Below are 13898 nucleotides of genomic sequence, written 5' to 3' on the forward strand. Positions count from 1 at the left end.
GACATGAGACAAAGTATATGTGAACTGCTGTATGAAAAGTGAATTTACTCTGTAAATCTTCACCCAAATCCTAAAAAAAAAAAAAAAAAAAGATTTACATCTTTGGAAACCAGTTCTACTCAGTCCTCTAGGGGCGCCGTGAGTGGAAATCAACTCCGTGGCAGAGGGTATGGTTTGGGCTTTGCTTCCATAAAGATTGACAGCCTTGGAAACCCTCTGGGGCAGTTCCACTCTGTCCTCTAGGGGCGCTGTGCGTCAGAATCGACTGTTGGGTAGTGGGTTTTGGGTCTTGCCAATCCAGAGGCTCTTTCCCACAACCCCAAGCTCATTTGGGTAAATTCACTAGACTTTGAGCTGGGGAGGGAGGGGTGTCCCTGCACATTTGATCTGATCTGCTACTTACCTGGAGCTGAGATAAAAGAACATGGTCGCTCGGTGTCAGATCCATTCCTGTTTCAGTTATAATGAAAAGTAAACACATGGCTGTCCCAACCGAGTTACATTCAGCGTTTTCCGTGATTTTTTTCCTTCTTAATCTAGCTTCAGAATCTTAACAGCCTGTGTAATCTTCCCAAGACTCTATAGGACATTCTTACAGACTTTCTCTGAGAAAATGAAAAAGAATAAAGCATTCCAACCCAATCCTCTGGCTTCTGTGCACAGTTCCTCAGATTACAGACTGCTTAAAAGGCAATCTCACACTATCATAATTTACTGCATCCTGAGTCTGTGACAGTCCGTAACATCTTTAACGAGAATGATGAAAGGCACACTCTGCAAATATCACCTCATGTGACGTCTGCCGCTGTTGGTTGCCGTCCAGTCAACCCTGACTCACAGCAACCCCGTTGTGTGGAGTAGAGCTGCTCCACAGGGTTTCCGGGCTGGGACCTTTCAGAAGTCGATTGCCAGGCCTGTCTTCCAAGGCACCTTGCTATGGGTTCAAACTGCCGACTTCTTGGCTAGCAACCAAATGCTTATAAAGTGTTTGCACTGCCCAGGGACTCCTAATGAAACCAGACAACAACCTTATGAGGTAAGTACTGTTATTATCCCCAAATTAGAGCTAGTGCAAAGGAGGTTCAGAGAGGTTAAGTAACCTGCCCAAGGCTACACAGGTCAACTCAGTGACTTTCCATCTGGCCCCTAGGAGTGCGCACTGCTACATATCAGACACCCAAAAGTGACTGAAAAGAAAACCCGTTACCACTGAGTCAATTCCAACTCAGAGACCCTTAAAACAGAGAACTGCCCCAGAGGGTGTCCAAGGCTGTAATGTTTATGGAAGCAGACTGGCACATCTTTCTCCCACAGAACAGCTGGGTTTGAGCCACCAACCTTTTGGTTAGTAGGTGAATGCTTAATCACTATGCAGCCTACTACGAACACGAGAAATCTCAAGCAGCGGTAACCTGGTCTCTGTCTCATTTTATTTGTAATGATGATGATAATAGTGGTAATGATGGTGATAACAACAATGACTTTTATTTTTTCCAGAAAATAGCTTTATTGTTTATTTTTTAATCATATAACTTATTTGTAGGAATTTTAGAAACATTGAACAATGAAAGTATCAAAAGTAAACACCACCCAAATCCCTATCATCAACCCTAGATAACAAGTTAACCACTTTCAGCGTTTTAAACAGCACCTTTCCAGATCTTTCTCGTGCGTGCTGCGTCATTTACATGAGCAGAATTATATGATGCAACATACTTTGTAATTTGCTTTTTTACTCCGATGATGATGATTTTGATGGACAAGAAGAGCAGAACCAGCGTCTTGGTGGGGCGAACGGTGAACGTGCTCAGCCGGTAACCAGAAGGCTGGAGGTTCAAGATCACCCAGGGACACCTCAGAAGACGGGCTTGGAGACAGTCTTCCAGCAAATCAGTCCGGGAAAACCCTACAGGGTGCAGTTCTACTCCGACCCACATGGGGGCGCTGTGACTCGGCGTCCACTCGACAGCAACTGCTGGTGAAGCCGAGTCAGGACCGGAAGAAGAAAAGTCCTCCATCAAAGTGGGAAAGGCAAGCACTGGACTCAGCCTAAATGGAAGAGTGACTGCCAGGGCTCCCTCTACACGAGAGGCAAGGAGTCTGGCAATTTCTAGGCCCTCCTCATGGAACTCTGGCCAGAATGACTGTCCCACCAAATGTCTGCCCCTCAAATGAACGTGCCCTGCACAGCCATGTTTCCAGGGCCATGTACGCCCCAATGCTATTTAGGAACCACCAGTGTGAGGGCTGATCGTCTTCTTATCAGGGAAAACAGCTTCCTGGTGATTTTCGCCATGAAAGCCTGGGCTTTGAGATAAAACTGTGGGGGCGACGGCTGTCCATTTGACTTGGTGGAGGCTCCCCATACTGCATCGTTGCAAAGGTTAAATATCAAAGGTCAAAAACGACGTCAGGGGGGGAATATCGATTGAGGCCAGTTCCTGGAATTTTCTGTCTGACAGGATTCCTCGCTGCACACTCATGACCTCATCTCCCAACAAAGAAGATTAGAAAGCTTTGATTGTACTTCAGGAAATAGGCACTTTTCCCGTCTGCAGGAGGTCACGTGGTATAATGATTGTCTCAGGCACTTGGAAATCATCTTGAGTTTCAGACCCAAGCCACCCTCGTAGGACAGCTGCTCCCATTACGGCATTGAACAGGTGAGGGGATAGAGGGTCGGGGCAGATAGGTGACTTGTCTTGGGCCACACAGCTAGCAAGTGGCAGAGCCGGGAACTGGGTCCAGGCTTGTCCTCTGAGCTTCCTTCGTAACTGCTAGCTTGGCACACAGTAGGTGTGCTGTAAACATTTCTTTTCCTTTGCCCTTATAAAGAGAGCTTTTAATCAGGGGAAATCTGTATTGTCATCATACAACTTATTCTACCTTGAGCATTCATTATTCATGTTCTTTCAACACACATTGTTTTGTGCACCTACTATGTGCAGGCCACTGTTCTAGGCACTGGGGATAGAGCAGTGAACTAAACGAAGCTCCTTCCCTCTCTCTCCTCGTGGGGCTTACTCTGCAGTGTGGAGAGATGTTGTTGTCAAGTGCCATCAACTGGGTCCCCACTCATAGTGACCCCATGTGCAGCAGAAGAAATACTGCCCTGTCCTGCGCCACCCTCACAGTCTTCGTGCTTGAGCCCATTGTTGCAGCCACCGTGACAGTCCCTCTCACTGAGGGTCTTCCTCTTTTTACCTGACCCTCTACTTACCAAGTATAATGGCCTTCTCCAGGGACTGGTCCCTCCTGATGAATGTCCAAGGGACATGAAATAAAGTCACGCTCTGGTAGCACAGTGCCTAAGGCACTTGACTGCTAACCAGAAGGCTGGCGGTTCAAACCCAGCAGCCACTCCTCGGAAGGAAGGTTGGGCAATCTACTTCTGTAATGATACAGCCTCAGAAACCCAAGGAGGGGTCGCTATGGGTCGGGTCTGACTCGACAGCACATAACAACAACAACAACATCCTCATTTCTGAGGAACATTCTGGCTGTACTTCCTCCAAGACAGATTTGTTTGTTCTTCTGGCAGTCTCATTATTGCAACAGCTGAGGGGATGGAGGGTTGGAGCAGGTAGGTGACTTGTCTTGGGCCACACAGCCAGCAAGTGGCAGAGCCAGAAACTGGGTCCAGGCTTGTCTGAGCCGCCCTTGCAACTGCTAGCCTGGTACACAGTAGGTGCACTATAAACACATGTTTTCAGTATTCAGTTTATTCAGTAGTCTTCACCAGCACCATCATTCAAAGACATCAATTCTTTGGTCTTCCTTATTCATTGTCTAGCTTTCATGTGTATACGAAGCGATTGAAAATACCATGGCTTGGGCCAGGTACACTTTACTCTTCAAAGCGACGTCTGCATTTTAACACTTTAAAGAGATCTTTTGCAGCAGATGTGCCCAGTGTAACACATCACTGATTTCTTGACTGCTGCTTCCATGGGCGTTGATGGAGAAATATACAAGTAAAAAACCAAATGAGCATGTGCTTTGTCAGGTTAGGGGAAAAGGAAAGCAGAGTATGGAAAACAGAGAGGGCTTTCTGGTGACCAGCAATTGAGCAGAGGCTGCAGGACACAGGAGGGGAGGCATAAAACTATCTGAGGAAGTGCTTTGGGGTTGGCAGGAAGAAGATGTGCAAAGGCCCTGGGGCAGATGTGTGCTTGGAGGCCAGGGGGGCTGGAGCAGGGAGTGAGGGGATGCGTGGGAGAAGATGAATACTAAGAGGAAATGGGGGGGGGTCGCTCAGATCACAGGTGGCCTATGGTCTATGGGCTATTGTGAGGGCCTTGGGTTTCACTCTGAGTGAGGGGGGGGGGTGTGAGCCGGTAAGTGACATGACCTGACTCCATTTTTAAAAGACCATTTTGGGCGCTGGGTGTGTGGGGTGCAAGGATGAGGGCAGATGAGCCCATCAGGAGACCATTGCAATAATCCAGGCGAGACATGAAGAGGCCTGGCCCAGAGCATGAGCACAACACGTGGCAAGAGGAAGGTGGACCCTTCTTAGACTCTGGAGGTATTTCAGCCCATTGGATATGCAGAGAGAGGAGGAGCAAAGGCAAGAGTGGCATATTCTTACGCTGTTTCATCATTCTTCAGTATTGATGTGCAAATAATCAAACAGCAGCTTGATGGCTTCAATCCAGTTACCTAAAGGCTGCGCCTGTCTCCTCTTGGGCAGAATAAGAAAGCACTTGCCTGTGGCCCTGGGCAAGTCACGTGGCCTCTCCACACAGGTTCTTCATCTGTGAAACCAAACAACAGCACTGACAGGTGCCTCCATCAGGACTTCTTGGTATGGCTTCTGAGATGACAGGATGCATGCCTGTAGCTTGGGGATTTGCACATGGTGGAAGTGCTGGTGGCGTAGTGGGTAAGGCATTTGACTGCTAACCAATAGGTCGGTGGTTCAAACACCAGCTGCTCCATGGGAGGATGATGAGGTAGTCTACTTCTGTAAAGATTTGTTGTTGTTGTTGTTGTTAAGTGCCGTCGAGTCGTTTCCGACTCATAGCGACCCCATGCACAGCAGAACGAAACACTGCCCGATCCCGCGCCAGTCCCACAATCCCTGCTATACTTGAGCCCATCATTGCAGCCACCGTATCAATCCATCTCGTTGAAGGCCTCCCCGTCTTTCGTCAACCCTCCACCCTACCAAGCATGACATCCTTCTTTAGGGAATGGTCCCTTCTTACAACATGACAAAATAGGTGAGATGAAGTCTGGCCATTCTTGCTTCCAAGGAGCATTCTGGCTGCACTTCCTCCAGGACAGATCTGTTAGTTCTTTTAGCAGTCCACGGTACTTTCAGCATTCTCCGCCAGCACCACAACTCAAAAGCATCAACTCTTCTTCGGTCTTCCTTATTCATTGTCCAGCTCTGGGTGTCAAAGAAAAAAAAAATGTGCGTAGCTTGGAGCTAAGTCACACCTACCAGGGATCTGATGGTGGGCCTGCTGTAGGTTCAGAGATGCACAGCACACCAGCTTCATTTTTGAGGAAGGAGACACAATGAAGCTGCTCCAGGCTACAGGCCCCAGGGTCAAGAACAGCCTGTGCTGTCAGGGAAGTAACAGGGCATGGAGTATCACTTTACCTGCTGTTTCTAAACACATGAATGGACACATGAGGAGATCCAAGAGCAGCATGGAAGGAGGTAGTGGACAGACTGCAGCAGGTGAGGCCTCTACAAGAGTCACTCCACAAAATGACAAGCTAAGTAACAAACCCCAGGGTCAGCCCCAGGGTTACAGGTGAGGAGAGACAACGCAGGGACGCCAGAGTAGCAGGCCGGAAGAGCAGGAGAAAGGGGATAAAAGCCTTGAACCTGGACAGAAGAGCAATCAGCCAAAGGGATTAGGTGAGGAGGGGAAACTCAGGCCCACCCAGAGTAGCAGGCCGGAAGAGCAGGAGAGAGGATAAAAGCCTTGAACCCGGACAGAAGAGCAGTCAGCCCCAGGGATACAGGTGAGGAGAGACAACTCAGGGACACCCAAAGAAGCAGGCCAGAAGAGCAGGAGAAAGGGGATTAAAAGCCAGGAAGCCAGACAGAGGAACAGTCAGCCAGGTGGGGGTGATACGAGAGGTCTCCAACAGCAGGACAAACTTGTCTGTCAGTTTGTCCTACTGTGGTGACATGTAGACGTGAGTTTTGAGGCTGAGCCTCTGGTGTTTAGAACCCAGAGAGATGCACCTGGTGCACAGGTAACAACCCAGCTTATAGACTGAGACAGACTAGGAAGAAGGAAGAGGCCGTCCACTTCTGAAAGAATTGGCCAGGGAAAACCTTATGAATAGCAAAGAAACTGTAAAGATTTAGAGCCTTGGAAATACAATATGGATCACTATGAGTCAGGATCGATTCAACAGCAGTGGGGAGGGTTTTGTTTGACTTGGTGTGCTAATTAGGAGCTCTGATGGTGCAGTGGTTAAAGCATTTGGTGGTTCAAACCTACCAGCTACTCTGTTGGAGAAAGATGAGGTGGTCTTCTTCCATAAAGATTTAGAGCCTTGGAAGCCCTGTGGGGGCAGTTCTACTCTGTCCTATAAGGTTGCTGTAAGTCAGAATTGACTCAGTGGCAGTGGGCTTGGCTTTTTTGGTTTGGGTGTTAATTGGGTGTTAGTGCTTTCTGCCATTCTTTGGAGTTCTACAGACCTGTGCTTTGATCGTGGGGGTGGGATCCTTCCCTTGAGGTCACGGCAATCCTGGTTACGTAGCATGTGGTTAAGACCAGAGAATCAGAAATTTATTCAAAGGAGCCAGAAGACTTGAAAGCAGTGATGCAAACACACACGTAGCCAGTGTCCGTGGCAGCACTAGTCACGATAGCTAAAACGGTGGAGACAACCTAACTGTCTCAGCTGATGAGCAGGTAAACCAAGTGTGGTCTGTCCACACATGGGACATTCCTCAACCATAAAGAGAAAGGAGGTCCTAATACAGGCTGTGACACAAGTGAACCTTGACAACATTCTGTGGAGTAAAGCCCGTCACAGAACACTATGATCTCACTTAAATGGAATATCAAACCAGACAAATGTGTAGAGACCAAAGTTCATTAGTGGTTACAGGGATGAGAGGACGGCAGGAAAGGGAGTCATTGTTCGGAAGCACTGAGCTTCTGTTCATGGCAATGGAAATCTGACAATGGATGCTAGTGATGGTTGTACAACATGATTGATGGGACTGGTGTCATTGAATTGTTGTTGTCGTTGGTAAGTGCCACTAAGTCAACTCTGACTCATGGTGACCCTACAGACCATAGGACGACCCTGCCCAGTCCTCACCATCCTCACAGCCATTGCCATGCTCAAGCCCACCACTGCAGCCACCAAGTCAATCACGCTTGAGCCCACCACTGCAGCTGCCAAGTCAATCCAGCTCATCGAGGGTCTTCCTCTTTTGCTCGGACCCTCTACTTTTCTGAGCACGATGTCCTTCTCCAGGGAGTAGTCCCTTCTGATAACATCTCCTAGGTATGTAAGACGAAATTCTGTCATTCCTCTAAGGAGCTTTCTGGCTGTACTTCTTCCAAGATAGATTTGTTCAGTATTTTGACTGAATTGTATATGTGAAAAATGTTGAATTGGCAAATATTGTGTTCTTACATGTATTTTTATACCAACCCACTGCTATTGAGTCGATTCTGACACATAGCGACCCTCTAGCACATGGGGTTTTCACGGCTGTAAATCTTCATGGAAGTAGACTGCCTCATCTGTCTTATGGGGAGCAGTTGGTGGGTTTGAACCGCTGCCTTTTTGGTTAGCAGCCAGTTGCTTGAACCACTGCACTACCAGAGTTCCTTATGTATTTTAATAATAATAATAATAAAGGATGCTCAAAAAAAAAAAAAAAAAAAGAGAGAAAGAAACTGTGGTCATAATTACTTCACCATTTGGTCAAGCTATTCAGCCCTGTATGCCTCAGCTTACTCACATATGAAATGGGTAGAATAAAAGCTTCCTTGAGGGTGACTGGCAGGGTTAGATGAGTTGACACAAGCACTGAACACCGCACAGACCCTCTGCTCTATTCTGGGCTCCCAGATACCTGCACTTGGACTCATCCTCACACCTCATGTCTGCTCCGGTGCCTCACATCTGCTCCAGCTTAGAGAAAATTATGTCCTTGTCCTCTCGCTCATGGAGCTGCAGCTAGTTCTGGGCTGGGGACTTCACGTCTTTGCAAACTGCCTGGCTCTGACATTTACTGTCCTCTGCTTGTCCTGGGCTGGCACCTGTACAAAGAGACAGCTGCAGATGTCACCTGCCCTGTGCTTTGTTCTGAGACGAGGCTGTGCACACTGCAGCCTGGTGTGGGGATAAGTGAGAGAGAGAACTGGACTCCCAATGATGATGACTCCTCATCTGCGACGCTGCAGCTGATCCCCAAGTCCATGCCTGCTCTTTCTCACCTCTTCTCCATACAAACGCCAGAGGCCAGAAGAAACCAACAAAACAAAACAAAACACAACTCATTGCCGTTGAGTGGCATCTGACACATAACGACCCTTCCTTGGGTTTCCAAGGCAGTATGTCTACAGAAATAGATCATCCAGTTGTCTTTCTGAGAAGTGGCTGGTGGATTTGAACCGCTAGCCTTCTGGTTAGCAGTCAAATGCCTTAGGCACTACGCCACCAGAGCTGGAGGCCAAAGGTGCCCTTAAATATGCTTGACTACATCATGGAGACCATGTTGTGTCTCTGCTCAAAGCTTCAATGGCTTCCACTGGTCTGAGATAAAGATGGGATGTTTACTAGAGCTCACAATTGTTTCAAAACACCTTCTCTGGCCCTCTTCCTAGTCCAGCCACTCTGGCCTGTTCTATGTAACTTACTTGGCTTCCTTTCCTCTACCCCAGGGCCTTTTCACAAGCTAGTCTCTCTTTCCATGGGATGCAGAGGGTCATAGAGAGTGGTATAACTAATAAGGCACAGGTAGGACACTCAGAGGCCCAGTGCTCAGAAAATATCCTACTGCCCCATGTGTGACCGAAATGAAAATAATAGTAGCCCATAATGTCCACCGTGTACCTGACAGTTTGCTGCACTGTGGTGGCCTGTGTGTGGCTGTGAGGCTGGAAGCTATGCCACTGGTATTTCAAATACCAGCAGAGACGCCCATCAGGGGTAAGTTTCAGCAGAGCTTCCAGACAAAGACAGACTAGGAAGAAAGGCCTGGCAATCTACCTCCACATGTAAATCAATGAAAATCCTATTGCTCACAACAGAATGTTGCCCAGTGTGGTGCTGAGAAATGAGCCCCTAGGTTGGAAGGCACTCAGAATCCCTAGAGGCTGCAGCACTGGCCTCCAGCAGACCAGCCATCATGGAGGGGTGTGGGACGAGGCCACGTTCTGTTCTGATGCACAGAGATCACCGTGAACTGGAACCGACTCAGGGGAAGCTAGCAACAATCACAACACACCGGGACATACCATGTTATTTTTCAGAATTGTACATATTTACATTATATTGAAAAGAAATGAGTTCTCATTTCCTCTTTTTCTCTCCTTTAAAATTTTCTTGTTCATTCTCTTACGTTCTTCATCTTTCTGGGCCTCTCCTTTTCTGATGCTCCAAAACCTTGCTTAACTTACCAACTGGAAAGTCTAGCAAGGGTGGATGTTTGAGAAAGAAAAAGGAGGGAGGAATTGAAAGAGAAAATATTAATCAAAGAAGGCACGGGATCCTCAGAACAGCAATGAAACCACCACCACCATCACCACCATCACCACCTGCACCACCACCACCACCATCATCACCACCATCACTATCATCACCACCACCACCACCACCACTACCATCACCATTACCACCATCATCACCACCACTATCATCAGTATCATCACCACCCCACTATCATCTGCACCACTAACTACCACCACCACCACCACCACCACCATCACCACCATCACCACCACCACTATCATCATCAACATTTTTTAAATTAGAATGACAATAATGGTAAAATTAGCCAAGTATTGGCTTCTATTCATTATTTCACTGAATCTTCCCCAGAACTCTGAGAGGCAAGTACTATTATCCTCATTTTACAGGTAAGGAAAGCTAAGAAGGCTAGGAGACTTTGTGTTGCTCTTCAAGGTCACCTGGCATCTAGAGATAGAATGTGCACCAGGTTGCCTTGCTGCAAAGCCTGGGCTTCTAACACCATGACCATTTGGGGGAGCCCTGGATGTCCTTCCAATATTACACTCCATAGGAAGACCCCCTAGTAGGGGCCTGGTCATGGTCGTTCTCTTCCAGTACCTCCCACTTTGACCTGGAACCTTGATTATGAGACTAGGAGACTCCTGGCCACCATGGCTGAGTTGAGGGCCTTGCATGTTGCTAAGAAACAAACAGATGGGCTCAGGACAAAGCTGTGTGCACCAGGGCTTGGCATCGAACCCAAGCTATGTGAAGCAAGCATGCAATCAAAGTCAAATTGACTTCTCTGCACATGCAACTTGAGAGGACTATTCCCAGTGCCCTGCCTGACTCCCTCCCAATAGGGTGGCCATCCCAAGGCTCTACAGTGCAGAGCTCCCAGAGGATCAGGAGCGGGGTGTGGATTCTGAGCAGTTTGGGGTGGTTATGATACCATATGATGTCATGGGATCACAATGGTGTGGTAGTGGTTCAGGGACAGAATCCTCACCTTCCATGTTGGAGACCAGGTTGAAATCTGGCCAAGGCCCCTCATGCAAGGCCCCCACCCAACTGTCAGTGGTGGCTTGTGGGTTACTAGGATGCTGAATAGGTCTCAGTGGAGCCTCCAGGCTGACACTAGGAAGAGAGGCCTGGTGATCCACTTCTGAGAATCAGTCAATGAAAAAGCTATGGATCCAACAGTCTGAACCCAGCTGGTCGTGGGGATGGTGCAAGATCAGGCAGTGTCTTGTTCCATTGTGCGTGGGATGGTCATGATGTGGGGGCCAAGTCCATGGTGGCTAGCAACACCCAGCACCCAATTTGGAGTGTGTGTGCAGGATGGCATGGAGGTCAGCCATCAGTCCTACCTCCATTCAGCTGCCAGCAGCTGGAGTGATGCATCATAACGTCAGTGCTCACATCATGTCCCTATTCACAACCTTCCAAAGGCTTCCACTAGTCACACCCTTCTCTTGCTTCCTTTTGCTATGTTATTGTTGTTGGGTGCATCTAGTTGACTCCAACTTAGAGCAACCCCACAGGACAGGGCAGAACTGCCCCCTGGGGCTTTCTTAAAGGTGGCCATCCTTATGGAAGCCTGTCTTTCTTCCATGGCGCCCTTAGGCGGCCTGGAAAGCTCATCCCAAGCCTTCTTTGCATTGAGATTGGTTTCCTGATAAAGGAGGACAAGGTGCAACAGGAACTATTCCTTCCTTCTTCTTTTTTTTTTTCTGCCTTAAACTCAAGATGCCTAGAGCCCAGGCAGCCATTTGAGAATGCGAGATAACAATCATGAAAGACTAAGAGAATCACAGAGATGCCAGCCGGGACATAATCAAGGCACAGAATGAACAGTGCAGCTGCTTACTCTGCCTTTATTGTTATGTAAGAAAAATAGATGCTTATCTGAGTAAGTCACTGCATGTCATTTACAGCCAAAAACACGCCTAAACGGTACAGACGACCCGACCTAATACGCATACTCTGTGGTTTTGTGCTAACATTTCAGGAAATCCCAATGTCATCATTTTGTGCAGGTGGGGCCCACAGGCAGGATCAGCTGGTACCCAGATCCCTGGCCTCTTGACAGTGCAAAGTGGACCTGGGCTGAAAACACCTGGAGACACTGCTAAGAAACAACCCTCCCCTGTTGCTCTCTATTTTTATAGGTCATGGGAGAGAGATCTCGGCTTAATATCTTCCCGAGTTTATTGATTATCAGGAAGTGACTAGAGGCAGAGAAGATGGTTTAACAGTGAGACTTTGGAGGAAAGAATATAAAATATTACTTATCCAAGTGAAGAAGTCTCTGGGTGGGACAAATGGTTAATGAGGTCAGCTGCTAACTGAAAGGTGGGAGGTCTGAGTCCAGCCAGAGGTGCCTCGGAAGAAAAGCCTGGTCATCTACTTTTGAAAACTCAGCCATTGAAACCCCTGTGGAGTCAGTTCTACTCTGATGGACAGGGGGATGCCATGAGTTAGAGCTGACTCCATGGCAACTGGTATCCAAGTGACAATGAGTGGGATCTACAAGGGGAAGGGAGAGAAAGGTTAAAGTTTAAGACATTCTTGGTCAATGGGAGCTCTCTGCTAGGGAAGACAGGGAGGAAGATGGAGCCCATCCACTCAGTCAAGTGTCCTTAAGGAGTTAATCCTCTTTTTTTCTTTTTAAATTCCGAGTCCACTTTCCACATCCCCAAAAAAAGCCCCTATCTCCTCCAGCTGAATGTGAGTCACCCCCACACTCTGAGCACAATTGAGTGTCATGTTCTCTGCTTAATATCAGCAGTAGTAACACTCAAGCCCCAAAAAAGCCCAACTAATTATACATCTGTTTTCTTGGCTGTTATTATTTGCATGTAACCAAGGCACCTGCCACGTTAATTATGCCCTTTTTATGAACATCTTCTCCAGTCAAGCAACCAAAAGTGAGTTTCTGGGGGAGGGGTCATATGTTGGAAGGGGAGGGCGCATCTTTATAGCAGATCTTCAAGTTTTCCTTGAGTCTGACGATGATGGACTCATTCATCTGAAGCCACCATAACCTTCACCCACATCACCAGGAAAGATGATTGGATGTGAAATAAAGTATGGAAGAGAAATCTAGGAGGGAGTCAACAAAACTTGCATTCAAAGGCGCAGCGTCACATTGAGGATCAGGTCTCCAGTAGGAAAATAAGAAACCAGAAGTGTGCACATCACAGCTATGTCATAGAGGCACTAGGGAGTATCCCCGATGACTGTCCCCACCCTAGTTTTATATGGAGGCTTACCATAAAGAGCTCAAATCTTGTGTGCAGGTTAATTTTCATGTAGGTGTATGAAATATTGCCTAGGGAGCCCCAGGGGTACAATGGTTAGGCTCTTGGCTACTAGATGAAAGGTTGGTGGTTTGAACCTACCCAGTGGCTCTGCTGGAGAAAGACCTGGGTATCTGCTTTCATAAAGATGACAGCCAAGAAAACCCTATGGGGCAGCCCTACTTTGTCACGTGGGGTCACTGTGAGTTGGAATCAACGCAATAGCACCAACAACGACAACATGATGTGTCACCAAATCCAACTCTAGATATAGAAAATATCCAGTTCCCAGCAGGCTCCCTCATTCTCCTTCCCAGCTGATCCCCTCCCAGAGGCTACCAGCATGCTGATTTCTACTGTCATGGCTTCATTTTGCCTGAAACTTCTCATAAGTGGAACCAAACACTACACTCTCTTTAGTGTCTGGCGTCTATCACTCAACAACATCCTTGAGACTCATTGATGTTGTTGCACAAATCAATAGTTTGTTCTTCCTTTATTGCTACATAATATTTCATCATATGAATATATCACAGTTTATTTATCCATTCTCTTTGGTGGACATTTGGGTTGTTTACAGTTTGGGCTCTATTATGAAAAAAGCTTGTGTGGACATGACTGTGCCAGTCATTCCGTGAACATGGACATTCCTTTCTCTCCGGTAAGGACCTATGAGTGGAATCACTAGGTCATAGGATGGACACGTGTTCAGTGTTAGCAGATTTCCTGCTTTTCCAAACTGATCGTACCAATTTAATGTCCCACCAGCAGTGTGTGAGAGTTCTAGTGCCTTCGCACCCTTGACAACATTTGATATTATCAGTCTTATTCCCATTCTAGCCATTCTGGTGGGTGAATGGCAGTACAGGCAGTCCCCAGGTTACGAACATCTGATTTACATACAACCCATAGTTACGAACAAACAAC

The sequence above is a fragment of the Orycteropus afer genome, unplaced genomic scaffold, assembly GCF_000298275.1.
Source record: "Orycteropus afer afer isolate SDZICR_OR568_19922 unplaced genomic scaffold, OryAfe1.0 scaffold00061, whole genome shotgun sequence".
NCBI lineage: Eukaryota > Metazoa > Chordata > Mammalia > Tubulidentata > Orycteropodidae > Orycteropus > Orycteropus afer.